This window comes from Scylla paramamosain, chromosome 19, assembly GCF_035594125.1.
Source record: "Scylla paramamosain isolate STU-SP2022 chromosome 19, ASM3559412v1, whole genome shotgun sequence".
In the NCBI taxonomy this organism is placed as follows: Eukaryota; Metazoa; Arthropoda; class Malacostraca; order Decapoda; family Portunidae; genus Scylla; species Scylla paramamosain.
In genome coordinates, this window is record NC_087169.1 from 3,797,399 (window position 1) to 3,814,194 (window position 16,796).

The 16,796-nt window shown below is 40.8% G+C and overlaps 1 long non-coding RNA gene across 1 annotated transcript; it reads right to left on the reverse strand.

The window, feature by feature from the left end:
- Nucleotides 1-14,138: 14,138 nt before the first annotated feature.
- Nucleotides 14,139-15,827, reverse strand: LOC135109599 (uncharacterized). Its single transcript, XR_010272818.1, has 2 exons — nt 14,333-15,827; nt 14,139-14,289 (listed from the first exon to the last, which is right to left on the reverse strand). It is a non-coding gene; the product is annotated as an uncharacterized LOC135109599 (long non-coding RNA).
- Between the last annotated feature and the right edge of the window lie 969 nt (nt 15,828-16,796).

The window sequence follows — 16,796 nt, forward strand, 5'->3', positions numbered from 1 at the left end:
AGTTGAGCACGAGAGCAAGCAGAACAGACAACTGACAACAAAAAAGACAACAGTTTCCTACAAGACTGTGTGTCCCTCTCATCAGGCAGTGTTCTCACATGTGCTGGCGCAAATCTGTCTAGTCTCTTGAAAACTAATCAACATGTGCCATTCATGCAAAAGTTTTCATTTTATTGTTTATTTTGTTATTAAAAAAAAATGTAATACTACATCGTCTAATAATAAATTTGCAAGTGAAAGTTCCATTAAAATTTGGCATAACAGCCCAGGGTGGCAAGTCGCACACTTAAAAAAAAAACGGACATGTTCAATGTCGGAGTGGCATATAAGTCGCATGTGGCACATGCGTTGAGTAACGCCACCTCGGTGAGAGAGGTTTCATAGATTTCTTCATGTTCGTTTTCAAGTGGCGTGCTACGTGCCATTCCACGTACGAAGTGCCACCTTGGTGTGAAAGTGATAATGTGCACTATCTAGATAATTCACCAGCACTTGTGTCACTGACACACACCACTCTGAACCTAACATGCGCTAGCACTTTAAATTTCTAAACCCCACACACAGCAACACTTAGGACATCCGGTCACATATGTGAGACTACAAAACTGTTCCACGACTTTAAGTACGTTTGTATAAACTAGTGGTTCTCAACCTGAAGGCCATGCCAAGAATTTATGGGGGCCACAGCGGACTGTTACAAATTATACATTTCCGCTAGTCTGTTGTAGTCTAGTGATGTAATTTAAGTATATCACAGCAATCTGTCAAATACAAGGTAATGATGACAGTCAACTTTGTAAAAGAGCAAAGGAGTTCTCATCAACGTTTAGTTATTTATTTATATTAAAATAATAATGATAATAATAATAATAATAATAATAATAATAATAATAGTTATATTATTATTATTATTATTATTATTATTATTATTATTATTATTAATAATAATAATAATATAACTATTATTATTATTATTATTATCATTACTATTTATTTTTTATTTATTCATTTTATTTTATTTTATTTTTTTTTACCTTTTTGTCGTGGTAAGATTTCGGAGAAAAATGAAAGAGAGCCACATGAATGTTGAGAATTCATGAAGATGGTATTTCAGAGAAAAAAGTTGACAACCACTGGTATAAATTGTCTTTGGTGATGGGATGTGTATGAGCGCGGTGTGGCCAGGGCAGCTGGGGCTCTATCCACTCCATGGCGTAAGCTGAGTGGGGACACAGAAGACAATAAAACAAATACCAAACAACTCTCTTCTACGCATTCCTGGCGAGGTTGCCAATTTCTTTTATGACTGCAAATCCCGCAGCAGTAGGGAAAATGCCAGGGGAGTCGCTCATTGCCATGAGAGACTCCCATTTCATGGGGACTCCCATTGCAATACCATTTTACGATGGGCAACACCCAAGGCATTTTTCCGGAGGCCTCAGTGGCATTCCATTTCAGGATGGCGTCCCTGGCTGTAAATTAATGCCGAGGGGTGGGAGGGGATCATTCACGGCGACGTCACCAGGGACTATGTTAAGAGGGGGGGCTACGGTGATGGCTGCGCTGAAGGGGAGAGGTGGGAGCGTGCGTCCTTATCCTTCGGCGGCTATGAAATGACTAAATTAATCAATAATGATGGGTGGGAAGTAATAGAATGGTAAGAAGGAGGGATGGGGGAACCTGAACGCTTAAGGCAAGGCAGGCGATGGGGGTCGCTGACGGCTTGACGTCAGGGTCACCATCATAGGCTTAGCGGTTTGGGGTCGATGGTGGCTTGCCACCACAGTCCCCTTCACTCGCGTTGGTCCTGGGTGGCCAAAGTGATGAGTTCTGCCATCACACGTTCCCTCCGACATCTCCGTACATTTCAATGTCTCCCACCACTCGATGGTCAAGGTCAGCCACGCTATACCGTTATAACCTCCAGCCTATCGACGTATATATGACATGAAAAGGTGAAGTTTAAAGTCAGTCTGTTAGTTGACAGGACATAAAAAAAACAAAAAAACATGTCGTTCAGAAATAGTAACGATATATACGTATACCTATCTTCTCTTGCAGGTGGCAGGTCATTTCCCAAAAAACACAACAACATAATTTGAAAACAGAATCTTACCCAACCTTACATCACTCCTACGCAGATGATAGCACCCTGCTCTTTTCCACGTCTTTTCATAGATATTCAACAGTTCAGGAGTTAACATTTCACGCAGGGAAGCCACAGAACACTTGACTTCTGATCTTTCTAAAATTTCTGATTGGGGCAGAGCAAATTTGGTATTGTTCAATGCCTCAAAAACTCAATTCCTCCATCTATCAACTCGAGACAACCTTCCAGACAACTATCCCCTCTTCTTCAGTGACACTCAACTGTTCCCATCTTCTACACTTAACATCCTCGGTCTGTCCTTTACTTATAATCTGAACTGGAAACTTCACATTTCATCTCTAGCTAAAACAGGATAGAGGAGGATAGAAGAGAATAGAGAAAGTAGGAGGGAACAGAAAAGGGGCTACTGTCAGTTGCCTCAGACACCAGAGTTTCAGTAAAGAAAAGAAGATGAGGTTTAGAAGAGGAGATGTGGTGCTCTACAGACTGAAAATTAGATCTTTGACCATGAATGTTGCGAACGTTAATGAAGAAAAAGTTGAGGGGGGTGTCAAGACACTTAGGGTCGTCGACAGAAAGGCAGTCCGACGTGGGGACATTTATAGTCCCCTTCCCAGATTGGGACTCTGAGGCTGGTGTAAGAGTCGCCATTATGATTTAAAAATTTTTGAGTGAAGGGTGTGTGTGTTATTAGGTGCTTGTAGTTTTGTGTGGAGGAAGAGAGTTGTCTTTAGAAGGCAGGCTGTGACTACTCCTTTGTGTTGTGAGACACAAAGGGAAACGTTCAGTGAGGTCAGAGCTGGGTTTAATAAGTTCACATAAAAAAAAAAAAGAAGACACTGGCAGGGATTATGAAGTCAGCCTGTGTAATATCTTATTCACTAAATATTTCTACTGCATTACGGAAGGGGATTCAAATTCCAGTATATCGTTTTATGGTCGGGTTAAGCAGTCGGAGTTTGATACGTGTCTGAGGCAACTGACAGTAGCCCCTTTTCTGTTCCCTCCTACTTTCTCTATCCTCCATTTCAATCCAAAGCTGGATGCTGCGTTTATGTGCGCAATGACTTAATCTGCTCTCGTGCCCACGCTCTTGAATCTTCCGAGTTTTCCACCATCTGGCTACGACTACAGAGTCACTCTCACACTAAATTTATCTGTGCTGTATACCTCTCACCTAACTCCTCTGATTATAAGAAATTCTTTGACTACTTAGCTTCCAAAGTGGACCACATTTTGACCCTCTTCCCTTTTGCAGAAATCTCCATTCTTGGAGACTTCAATGTTCGCCACCAGCTTTGGCTTTCCTCTCCCTTCACTGACCATCCTGGTGAACTAGCCTACAACTTTGCTATCCTCCATGACCTAGAGCAATTCATGCAACACCCTACTCGTATTCCTGACCGTCTTGGAGATACGCCCAACATTCTTGATCTTTTCCTGACTTCTAATCCTTCTGCTTATGCTGTCACCCTTTCTTCTCTGTTGGGCTCCTCCGATCACAATTTCATATCTATATCTTGTCCTATTGCTGCAATCCTTTCTCAGGATACCCCTAAGCGAAGGTGCCTCTGGCGTTTTGCCTCTGCTAGTTGGGGGGACCTGAGGGAGTATTTTGCTGATATTCCTTGGAATAACTACTGCTTCCGCGTCAGAGACCCGTCTTTGTGTGCTGAGCACATAACAGAGGTGATAGTGTCTGGCATGGAGGCGTACATTCCTCACTCTTTTTCTCGTCTTAAACCTTCTAAACCTTGGTTTATCACAGCTTGTTCTCGTGCTATACATGATAGAGAGGTGGCCCACAAAAGGTACTTAAGCCTTCCATCACCAGAATCTCATGCACTTTATATTTCTGTCCGGAACCATGCCAAGTCTGTTCTCCAACTCCAACTGTTGTCCAAAACTCCTTCATTAACTTCCTTCATTAAATGTCAAAACCTTTCAAGATCTAACTCCCCTCGTGATTTTTGGCATCTAGCCAAAAGATCTCCAATAACTTTGCTGCTTCTTCTTTCCCTCCTCTATTTCAACCAGATGGCACCACTGCTATCACATCTATTTCTAAAGCTGAACTCTTCGCTCAAACCTTTGCTAAAACTCTACCTTGGACGATTTTGGGTTTGTTCCTCCCTCTCCTCCACCCTCTTACTACTTCATGCCACCTATTAAAATTCTTCGCAATGATGTTTTCCATGTCCTCGCTGGCCTAAACCCTCGGAAGGCTTATAGACCTGATGGGGTCCCTCCTATTGTTCTCCGAAATTGTGCCTCCGTGCTTGCACCTTGCCTAGTCAAACTCTTTCAGCTCTGTCTGTTAACATCTACCTTTCCTTCTTGTGGGAAGTTTGCCTACATTCAACCGGTTCCTAAAAAGGGTGACCGTTCTAATCCCTCAAGCTAATGTCCTATTACTTAAATTTCCTGACCATCTAAAGTTTTTGAATTTATCCTCAACAGGAAGATTCTTAAACATCTATCACTTCACAACCTTCTATCTGATCGCCAGTATGGGTTCTGTCAATGCCGCTCTACTGGTGATCTTCTGGCTTTCCTTACTGAGTCTTGGTCATCCTCTTTTAGAGATTTTGGTGAAACTTTTGCTGTTGCCTTGGACATATCAAAAGTTTTTGATAAAGTCTTGCACAAAGCTTTGATTTCTAAACTACCCTCCTATGGTTTCTATCCTTTCTGTAACTTCATCTCAAGTTTCCTTTCTGACCATTCTATTGCTGCTGTGGTAGACGGTCACTGTTCTTCTCCTAAATCTATTAACAGTGGTGTTCCACTCTCTTCTTATTATTCTTTAATGATCTTCTAAACCAAACTTCTTGTCGTATCCACTCATACGCTGATGATACCACCCTGCACTTTTCCACGTCTTTTCATAGACGTCCAACCCTTCAGGAGGTAAACATATCACGCAGAGATGCCACAGAACGCTTGACTTCTGATCTTTCTAAAATTTCTGATTGGGGCAGAGGAAACTTGGTATTGTTCAATGCCTCAAAAACTCAGTACCTCCATCTATCAACTCGACACAACCTTCCAGACAACTATCCCCTCTTCTTCAGTGACACTCAACTGTCCCCCTCTTCTACACTGAACATCATCGGTCTGTCCTTTACTTATACTTTACTTCACATGTCATCTCTAGCTAAAACAGCTTCTATGAAGTTAGGTGTTCTGAGACGTCTCCGCCAGTTTTTCTCATCCTCCCAGCTGCTAACTCTGTACAAGGGCCTTATCCGTCCCTGTATGGAGTATGCTTCACATGTCTAGGGGGGCTCCACTCATACTGCTCTTCTAGACAGGGTGGAATCAAAAGCTTTTCGTCTCAACTCCTCTCCTCTAACTGACTGTCTTCAGCCTCTCTCTCACCGCCTCAATGTTGCATATCTAGCTGTCTTCTACCGCTATTTTCATGCTAACTGCTCTTTTGATCTTGCTAACTGCATGCCTCCCCTCCTTCCACGGTCTCGCTGCACAAGACTTTCTTCTTTCTCTCACCCCTATTATGTCCACCTCTCTAACGCAAGAGTTAACCAGTATTCTCAATCATTCATCCCTTTGTCTGGTAAACTCTGGAATTCCCTGCCTGCTTCTGTATTTCCACCTTCCTATGACTTGAATTCCTTCAAGAGGGAGGTTTCAAGACACTTATTCATCATTTTTGACCACTGCTTTGACCCTTTTATGGGACTGGCATTTCAGTGGGCATTTTTTTATTGGATTTTTGTTGCCCTTGGCCAGTGTCCTTACTACATAAAAAAAAAAAAAATATATAACATGTATACTATCTACCGGAAAGGAATATCATCTCCAATTTTACCGATAAAAACATACCGGCCATCATTAAGGCGATCAATGATGGATAGAAAGTGAGAGAACTTAAAACTATTTTGAAGTAGTTCTTTAAGATTTATTTCCCATACTCGGAAATAATCTATTACGACCGCGACTTGGAGAGAGTCGTAGTTAACAATGCGATCGTGCCTCCTAATGACAATCGTATTTACAGTGATATAAGTATAAAATTTGCCTTGCATATAGCTCGCATTCTGGGTTTCAATCCAAATTTTCGCTACACCGTCTACCTTCAAAGACCTGGCGACACCATTTCATCTTCCAGTGCGAGCGAAGCTTCCCCCTCGATCCCCATAATATTATTCGTTCAATACGTACCGCGAGCTGATGCGGGGACGGATTATATGTATGTTTATACCGACATCATTTCTCCCACGCGATTTGGTAACCAACTAGTTAATATATTAGACGTCATACCATTCCCCAGCGACAGCACCCGTAAAGGTATAACGTATCCAATTACGTATAAACCACTTTCCATATGAACTATACAGAGTGTGACCATCAAAATTACCAATCAAATCAAAGAGGTAAACCTATTCAGTTTGAAGATGGGGAAAACAGTGTTACTTGTGTATTACATATAAGACCACGTTAACTTTTGTGTCTCGGACGTAAAGTTTTGAGTATTGATCAAGGCAGGATAAGAGTAGGGGGCGGAGATAATGAAACAGGCAGGGGTTGCCTACTTCCGAGTCAATCCACGCGCCTCGCGGTCATCTGCGCGGGAAACTACAGCGTGTCCCCGCGCGCAATAGCGGGCGGGGTGCAAGTGTTGACAGTATTATAAAAAAAAAAAGAAAAAAAAAGAAAAAGAAAAATGGGTGTTCACTGTAGGCCAGCAGAGACACGGCTTTTATGTGAAGTGTGTGGGAGATGGCACACTAGTCCACCCTGCTCCTCATGTGTGGAAGACCAGTGTGATTTATGCGAGCGGTGTGGTGTTCTGCTTCCATATATATCCTCGACCAGAACACACCTGCGAAGTTGGAGATCCTGATTCTTCTGGTAAGCATTATTATTTATTTTGGCGAGAATGAATAATAATAAAAATAAAATGACTGTCAATCTTTACAAGTTTGAGCTCTGAGTACATCTGTTCAGGTTCACACTCGATTGAGTAGAGCGGTGATGTAGAACACATATGTCGGCAAGCGTCACAAGTCTACATCGCACGCGGAGGTGGGGGAGGAGGTGAGGAAAAAAAAAAAAAAATACTACAAATAATAAATCAATAAATACGGTACCACCTCCACTACTACGAGCTACTACTAATATATATTTTTTTAAGACTCCCCACAGCCGGGTCCGAGTGGATTTTCGGAGAGTGTATTAAATTCTTTCGAGACTTCAAGTCCCCTGCTAGCTACACAAGGTAAATATGAATTTAATAATAATAATAATAATAATAATAATAATAATAATAATAATAATAAACAGTCGCTGCTACTTCAGTTTTTTTTCGAAGAGTGTATTAAATTCTTCCGAGACTTCAAGTCCCCCGCTAGCTACACAAGGTAAATATGAATTTAATAATAATAATAATAATAATAATAATAATGATAATAATAATAATAATAATAATAATAAAAATGATAAAAATAATAATAATAATAATAATAAACAGTCGCTGCTACTTCAGTTTTTTTCCCCGACACGCCATAAGCGGAGTCAGGCCACAATGAGTGTGGGACGACGGAAGAACCGAGCTTAATTGATTCCACGGGAAATTTTATGAGGAGCTTCACCAGACATCAATATGATCCACTCGGTCTACGTACCGAATACAGGGAGTTCTTTATATGGGAAATTAGATCATATTCAACGTCACATGTCTCGCCATTCCCCACCACCCTGAAAATATTTTCACACATTTCTCTGTTACTAGTTAAATTCTCTACCTTAAGCGAAGATGATGTTCGAATCAATGATATGGCTTTTAGAGCACGTCTGATCACTTATCAAGATGTGCCTGACCTTCTTGATTTATGGATTCATCAGCTGAACAGTCGGTTGGAAAGCCTTACCAGCGAGACTGAAGGATCAGATTTTATCATTTCAAGAGTAGATAATTTTTTCATCAACTATTGCTTGCATGTCACGTGCAGTGGCATAGGAGATTATGTTGCATATCTTAGAGGCGTGCGAGAATGAAATTTTCAATCCTGATGGCCGACATTCGTCCTGTGTTATTCAGTGTTTGTTGGCATTCAGACTTCACGCCCGAGGTGGACCTTGGGAAAAAAAAAATATTGCGGAGACGGCATGGCGGAGAGAAATACGTCACGCTCTGAAAAGTAGAGAGTCCTGTGACTTGGGAGAACTTGATTCAGTTAGAAATGTTAAATCGCCTGTCTCTGGATGTTTATAGACTGACCAAAAGCGGTGATATGTACTATTTAACATTATCAAGAAAAGGCTCGTGCAAGTATAAAACTGTAATCCCACTCCTTTATTTGGCGGAAGACATAAGACGCTCATTAGAGAAGTGGAGAAGCTGCACCGGAAAATGACGAGAAGCCCTCCCACCCTAGAGGGTCATCAGTTTTCCAAAATATGTTTCAGCTCAGTTCCCAAGTCTGTGAATTTGAGCGATCACGAGTGTCATTGCGACTTCACTCAAACTCTTCTCTTTCCAGGTGATGCCGAAAAATTAAAATTCAAAAATTTTGCCTACACATATCAGCCTGCCTACTTAGCTTTTTTTTTTTTTTAAACTATAATAAAACCTAAGGAAAGTAGGAGTGTGATAGCTGAACATGAACCAATTGGTTACTCGTATCTCATCATCAATAGGTATGGAGATGTCGTGGAAAAAGAGAAGTTATTTCGGGGAAGATCCCATGAATAATTTCATTGAAAGCATATCCGAAGCTTCGCGAATCATCAAGGAAAGTGTAGGTTAGCTATCCAATTAGCACGTCTGCGGAGGATGAAGTCCACTTCAAACGTCAGCGCCACTGCGAGCTCTGCCGTCAATCTTTTAATGTGAAAACCCCGTCTCATAAACATCACGACCACTCATTACCGCAAAATAATTACAAGGGGGCATTGTGCGCGCGATGCAACCTCCAGTGTCATGACATGAGGAAATATCTCATCTCTCTGGCGCATAATATGAGCTTTGATGTCTCCTTAATCATAAAAGACCTTTAGTTGCCGGACTCGCACGTGGACATCCTTGCCAAGTCAGAATAGCATTTATTGAAAGTAAGGATTAAGGAATTCCAGTTTCAAGACGCGCTTTCCATTATGAACACCGGCCTCAGACATCTCGCTCAGAGTCACGTGCAGGCGGGCTATGACACGCGTTACGCCCAAGAGATGGTGAATTATCGTAAACGTAATTAATTAAACGTAATTTGCGCTCTAAAACAGTTTCTTTGTTATGGGTACATCACCGACTTTGGCTGCTTAGAAGATCGGCAATTGCTGCCTCGCGAAGCATTTTATGACACGTTCAAGGAGAAGACTCTGTCACCTGGAGAGTATGAACACGCTCAAAGCGTGTGGAGTATGGTGTCCTGTCGCACTTTAGGAGATTACATACGGGTGTATTGTGAAATTGATGTGGTGTTATTAGCCGACACATATCTCAAATATAGATCATACCTGCATGAATTTTATGTACTGGACGTGGCACATGACGTGTCACTGTCTTCTTATGCTTATGACGCTTTTTTAAAGTCGACAGGCGTTCAACATGACCCACCTTACGACTCTAACATGTATCACCTCATCAAAAGAAGTGTACGATGAGAGTTTGTAACTTGCATCAGACCTCACCTGCAGTCAAACCACGAACCCAACGGTGGTCCCGGCACCTATGTTTTCTATCTGGACTATAATTCATTATATGCAACCGTTATGTGTTCCCCCCTGCCTATGGGTCAGAGATGGATGATTTTTTTGAAGTTGGCATCCAGAATCACGCGACAGATGGCGACATCGGTTATTGGCTAATTTTGGACACCTGCGACGTTTCCCCCGACGTGGTCCAGGCCACAGACGAGTTCCCTCTCTGACATATGACTATTACAGAAGATGGCATCTCGCCGTACTGTAAAAGCTTGTTAGAAGCTGAGGGTCGTAAGCTGGGGAAGAAAAATCGTTAACTTGTGGCAAGTCATAAGGGACTGAAAGATCATCTGATCAGTCTGGAATTGCTGCAACTCTCACTTGGACTGGCAAAACAATGTGTCCATGCTATATATAGCTTCAGACAGGCTCCATACCTGAAACCTTTCATAGAAAGGAACGTTACTCAGCGTAAAAATGGGACATGTGTCATTAAAAATCGCATTTGCAAACTGATGTCAAACGCAATCTGTGGCAGATCCATGTTATCTGAAGTGAAGTATGGCCTCCAATAGAAATTAGTGACAAAAAGAAAATCTCTCCTGAAGTATGTAAGAAATCCATCCTTTAAAAGGCAAGGACCAAGTCGTATGCATCAACAGTGAGAATATGATTAAAATCAGGCAGCCAAATTACTTGGGATACCACATTTTAGAAGTGGCAAATAAGTACATGTACAACTTTTGGTATCGAGTCATCAAAGCTAATTATGGGGAGAGCTAAATTAGCTTATGAAGATACGGACATTGTCTTATTTAGTCTACACATACTTACAAGCTTAAATGATGAACTGAAACGTGGACCCATGGCAAATTTCCTTGACACCAGTAACTTTGCTTCAGATCACCCATGTTTTAAAGGGAGTGGAAGGGTCAACTAGGCTTGCTGAAATCTGAAACCGGATCCACTCTCATCAAAGATGCGATCATATTAAAGCCAAAGATGTATTCGCTGCTGTTGGAAGATGACAAGCAAGTATCTCGAGGTAAAGGTATTCAACTCACCATCAGCAAAATATATTGCATCAGCAGTATAGGGAAACACTTAATAATGTCGCATGTGGTATGGTGGATTGCTATAATATCAGGTATGTGAAAGGACAAATTTGTACCACTTGAATGAGAAAGCGTACGTTGTCACATTTTGATAACAAGCGGTTTCACATCGATGGCTATACCTCAAGGGCATATTATTACCCCGACAATGATCAGCGAGAAAGAGATGTGGAGGATGAGGTGGATGAGGAGGGGGCGGTGGATAAGAAGGAGGATGTGGAGGTGGATGAGGAAGAGGAGGAGGATGAGGAGGAGGAGGAGGGGTAAGAAGAGGAAGGGGAGGATGGGTTAATGAGTGGACTGTGGCGTGATCGAGACTTTCCACAACATTATTTACATCATAATTAAAGGGTAGAGAAAGAGAAAACGCCGCTGGTAGCAGCTGCCCTTCATGTAATGTAAAAAACATTTGCACTGACTACGTAGGATAATGAAGAGGAGGAGGAGGATGAGTTAATGTGTGGTTTGTGACGGAATCGGGAGAGACTTTCCAAAACATTATTCACATCATAATTAAGGGGTGGAGGGAGACACCGGCTGTTAGCAGCTGATGTTCATGTGATGTAAGGATATTTGTTTAAAGAGGGGGATGAGGGGGAATTGTTCATGTAATGTAAGAACATTTGTACTGTCCACGTGGGTTAAGGAGGAGGAAGAGGAGGAGGAGGAAGAAGAAGAAGAGGAGGAGGTAATGTAAGAACATTTATACTTAGGCTAAGGAGAAGGAAGAGGAGGTTAAGGAAGAGACATTAGTCGGGAGACATCCACTTCATAATTAGAGGGCAGGGATGAGGATGCAGCTGGTAGGCTAGTTATGCTGTTACCTACATGGCCATGTAAATAAAGGTTAAGAAATAAATATTGTAAACATATCGTAGTGTGTTTTAGTGCCCCTCTGAACTTAACATGGACAAAACATTTTAGCGAAAAGATGTTGAATTTCTTCAAATATCCTGCACGCATAATTATCGCATGTTATACAAATTCCTGTAAAACACACCTCTGCAATAAAATTATAGAGAAATATCAGCATGGATTTAACAGAAGTATTATTTGTGGCGTCTCATCACATTCGCTGCAACAGAATTCCCCTTTTCAAGATAAGGTCGAAGTGCATGGGAAAATTATTGATCCCGTATTGGATGACAGGTCATATGCCGATTACAATTTCCTCATGACTGGCAATTCTCGAACGATAGCAGAGTCCTTTACCAAAGAGAGACATAAAAATTTGTCTTATAATGATAGCGCAGAATGTCTTTTTCCCCAGAAAGTATGCTAGAACGATAACTTTAAATGCCTCGCATTACATTTTTATGAAAAACAGAGATATGTATCAAATTGAATGTTTGGGCAGGCAACTTTATGGAAAGGAGCGCGCCAAACACTTTGTGGAAATTTATAAAAATGTCGTGCTTAGACGAGATCACGGTTATTTGTTGTGTGATTTATCCCCGAACACACCCGAAGAAATTCAACTGCGAACGAATATTGTGGATGAGCCGCCCTATGAGAAAGACTATCTGCTATGAACGCCGTTTTGGACGAATTTTATCGGTATATAACGAATCCTGCGGCTTTAGGAGGTGTGCAAGCACTCTACAGAGAGGGGAAGAAAAGGGATAAGAATATAACGCTCCACGATGCGAGGGCATTTTTGCAGAGTGTCCGCACTTTTACGCTTCACAAACCGACACTGAAACGTTTTCCGAAGCGAAAAATTCTCACTCCTAAACCGTCCGTCACTTTAACTTGCGATTTGGCAGATTTTACGAAGCTGCACAGACACAATGGCGGCGTTCGATACATCATGTTTTGCATGGAAGTTTTCAGCAGGTACTTGAAGGTGGCAATGCTGACAAGTAAATGCAGTCGCTGTAGTCAGCAAGCGCTGGAAAAAAAATTTGAGTCGAGAAGTTTTACAGACGTGTCGCGTCTTTTTATTGATCAGTGATCTGAATTTTATAATCAAGCAGTGAAAAAAAATATCTAACTTTGAAAGGTATTACCTTTTATTCCAATTACTCACGCGTTACTCACGAGAAAACAAAGGCGAGTTTGGCAAAAAGGGTCATCCGAACCATAAAGGCGAAAATATATAAATATCTCATGCAGAACAATACACTGACGTATATTAACGTCTTCCCCATCCTAATAAACACGTACAATCACACCCCACACCACGGTTTTGGTGATAACCAAACACCGGCCCAGGTTCACCGCCTCCGCGACCTGCCACAAGTCAGGAGGCAATTTAAACGAATGTATTTGAATCGACCAAGAGGAAAGAAAGTCGTCAGTCATAAATTAGACGTGGGAGACATTGTAAGCATGCAACGTGATTACCGAACGCAATTTAAATTCAATAAGGGTTATACCGTCAACAATACCGAGGAGCTTTTTAAGATAAGTCGTGTGGATTACTCACATTAAAACCTAATTTATTACATAAGGGATTTGGTGGGTGAGGATGCGACCGGTGCATTCTACAAGGAAGAATTAATCAAGTCCTCTTTTCCGGTACATTACCAGGTCGATATATTACGATCGAAGGTCGAGCGAGGTAAGAGAAAGTATTTCATTCACTGGCGTGGATATCCAGATAAATTTGACGGCTGGATAGATGTAGTTTGGCACCACTGTGTTGATCATGTATGTGTGCACACTGTCTCTAGCCTCTGTGGCGACTATGTGTCGGTGGGCGTAGCTTGGTATCGGAGACGACGATTTTCTTTCTCGATAATCATCACTCACAACATCCTTGTGCAAGTGGGTTATCAAAGTTAGTCTGGCGTTTTGCAGTTTATTTAGAAAATATAAATTGTCTTTACAGCTCAACAACAGTGCACTTCTTTACTACTCAATCACACGACTAAGATTATAAGCAAAGTTATTAAAACTCTTGCGTCTTGATCAGAGTCTAAATCTTTGAGTAACTCAAGTCAGAGCGACACGGGTTGTGCGTCTGTACTATCTTGGTGACTGGCTGCTACTCCTGCTAAAAGTGACTTGAGGATTGTCCGAGAGGTGTCTAGGCATACGTCATAGATTTCCATAGCCAATAATATCAAGCAAAATGAATGACGTTTTAATCTCCACCCAATGGGAGGTAAGCCTTTAACAAGCTGAATGGGCATAAAACAAACCGGCTGTTTATAGTTAAGCTTGGCTGTTATCAATTCAACGTCCTGTTCACCTCTTGCACAATTCTTCTAATACTAGCGTTAGATTCTCTAACGCGTCTCTAATTTCCTTCTAATTCTACTCTTATATCTATTCTTTTCTTCATGCAAAGTAGTGCCTATTACAGGGCTCGGCAGCTACCGTTTGTCGTCCCGACAAAATTGTTATGCAATAAATTCTATTTACAGTATTTCATGCTTGCTGTTCTTTACATACCTATTCTATTTACAATATTACATGCTTGCTGTTCTTTACATACCTATTACAGGGTTACGGCTCGGAAATGTGTTTCATTTCGATGGATGAATTCTTGAGTTTCTTGTACATAAGTATCATTGATATTGTGCTCAATGTGACTATCAAGACAAATGGAAGTACATATATTATATACCACATAGTACCTGTGTGTGTTTTTGACACTTGCTTTACAAGTCTTTTCTTGTTAATCTTTCTGATTTTCAAAGGAGGAGCTCTGTCTGGGAATTTCATAGTAATGTCCTGTAAAACATTTTCTCTATTAAGTACAATAGTCTTTTTCCTATTTGCTACAGTTGTGAGTGTGGGGCTATGAAGTTCACATTGATCTGGTACACGATATAAGCCTTCTATTGATGCTATCTGAGGTTGAAATCCTGGGCATATGACTGATACAGTTGTCTTGTTTGGAAAATATAAGTAGTGAGATTCCTGGATAGTTTCATGACGTGTTATGGGAGTTTCTTCCTTAAAATGACAAGTACGTACAATGGATATATTTTTCACCAAGGATGCGGCACATGAGTGACTCAATGCTTCATTGAAAGTAAAATAAGTAGCTGAGCAAATGTACAGGTCTACGTTAGTTTTCTTACAGTGCAATAGATCATCATTTACTATAACACTTTCTTTCAAACCATTTATGGATAGGATATAATTTGTTGGAGATGTTATATCAGTATCAACTGTTATAATGGAACTATTAAATTTCATTGGGAAAGGAATCAGATTATACATGTGATATTTCAATTCTGATGAAAATGGTATGTCAATGAGTACTCCAGTATCATTTATGAATGAATTAAAAATGGGATAATATAGAGCAATATTATTTGAATCAAAGAAAGGTTGAAAATTCCACTCATATTTTGCTTGTTGAGTTATGTTTAGAAGTTGTGATATTGAAAATAATGTGTATGTAACATGTCCAGCATTAGCCATAACTAAGTCTTGAATTAACTGTTCCATTTCAGCATTTAGTTCATTTATCTTAATGTGCAACTGATCCAAGACCATGAAAATTTCCAGGGATTCCTTCAAATTAGAGTTCTCTGTACTTAAAGTTTCTATGCTATTAATCATCTCATCTATGGTAAGTTGTATATCTTCTGTTTCTTCTTGTAAGACATCGATTCTGGACACTGAGTTTTGTAGATTATTTACATTTGAGCGAAGTTCTGCATACAAACCAATATTTGTTACTCCAAGACCTACTAACGATCCGATCGCTATTGCGATACCTACTCCTCTCTTGCTTTTGCTATGTAGGAAGTTATTTTCTATTTTGGTGACCTTCGTCTGTATAGCATCTAATTTCTTCTCTAATCTCACATTGGATATCTCACTGATTATCAATTTGTCTTTTACCATCTGTAACCCATTATTGATATGTTTGACATTTTCTCTTACAGCATTTATATTGTCAAATTTCAATAATACTCTTACTGAGTGGTTCACAATGATCATGTCGCCGATTTTCCTTACTAAAGCTCCGGGCCTCACAGGGTCCCAGGCTGTTACTACATAGATGCAGACGACTTAGTAAGATATGGATGAAGAAAAACCATTGATATTGAAGTAAAAGGATTTGGTTTTCCTCCTCCCTCACTTCTCTAAATTGCGGAAGCAGGTCTTGCAGAGTTTGAATAAGCGCGAAGTCAATTGCATTTCGGAAATATTTGCCAACTTTTTGAAGAAACGCATGACGGACGACGATACCATCATTAACCGGCTGAAAAAAAATCAAGAGTGATATTCGCACTGTTACCTTGAAAAAGACGCCCGTGTACAAGAAAAAAGCCATTCTTATCTCCAAAATGCAGGAAGAGGCAGTAGACACCTGCAGAAACGATAAATACTCCCAGTGAGGTCAAGGCACTGTTCAGAGAGTGCTGTGAAATATATTTAAACACAATTGTGACCTCACTGAACGTTTTCCTATGTGTCTCACAACACAAGAGGGCAGTCACAGCCTGCCCTCTAAACACAACTCTCTTCCTCTACACAAAACTGCAAGCACCTAATGTCACACACACCCTTCACTCAAAATCATCATGGCGACTCTTACACTAGCCTCGGAGTCCCCATCTGGGGAGGGGACAATAAATATCTCCAGGTCGAATGGCGTTTCTGTTGACGACCCAGTGTCTTGACATTCTCCTCAACTTTTTCTTCATTAACTTTTGCAGCATTCACGGTCTAAGATCTAATTTTCAATCTGTAGAGCAGCACCTCTCCTCTTCTAAACCTCATCTTTATTTCCTTACTGAAACTCAGGTGTCTGAGGCAACTGACAGTAGCCTCTTTTTGGTTCCCCCCTACTTTCTCTATCCTCATTTTCGATCCAAAGCTGGATGTTGCGTTTATGTGAGCAAATATTTAACCTGCTCTCATGCCCATGCTCTTGAATCTTCCGATTTTTCCACCATCTGCTTACGACTACAGAATCACTCTCAAAGTAAAATTAT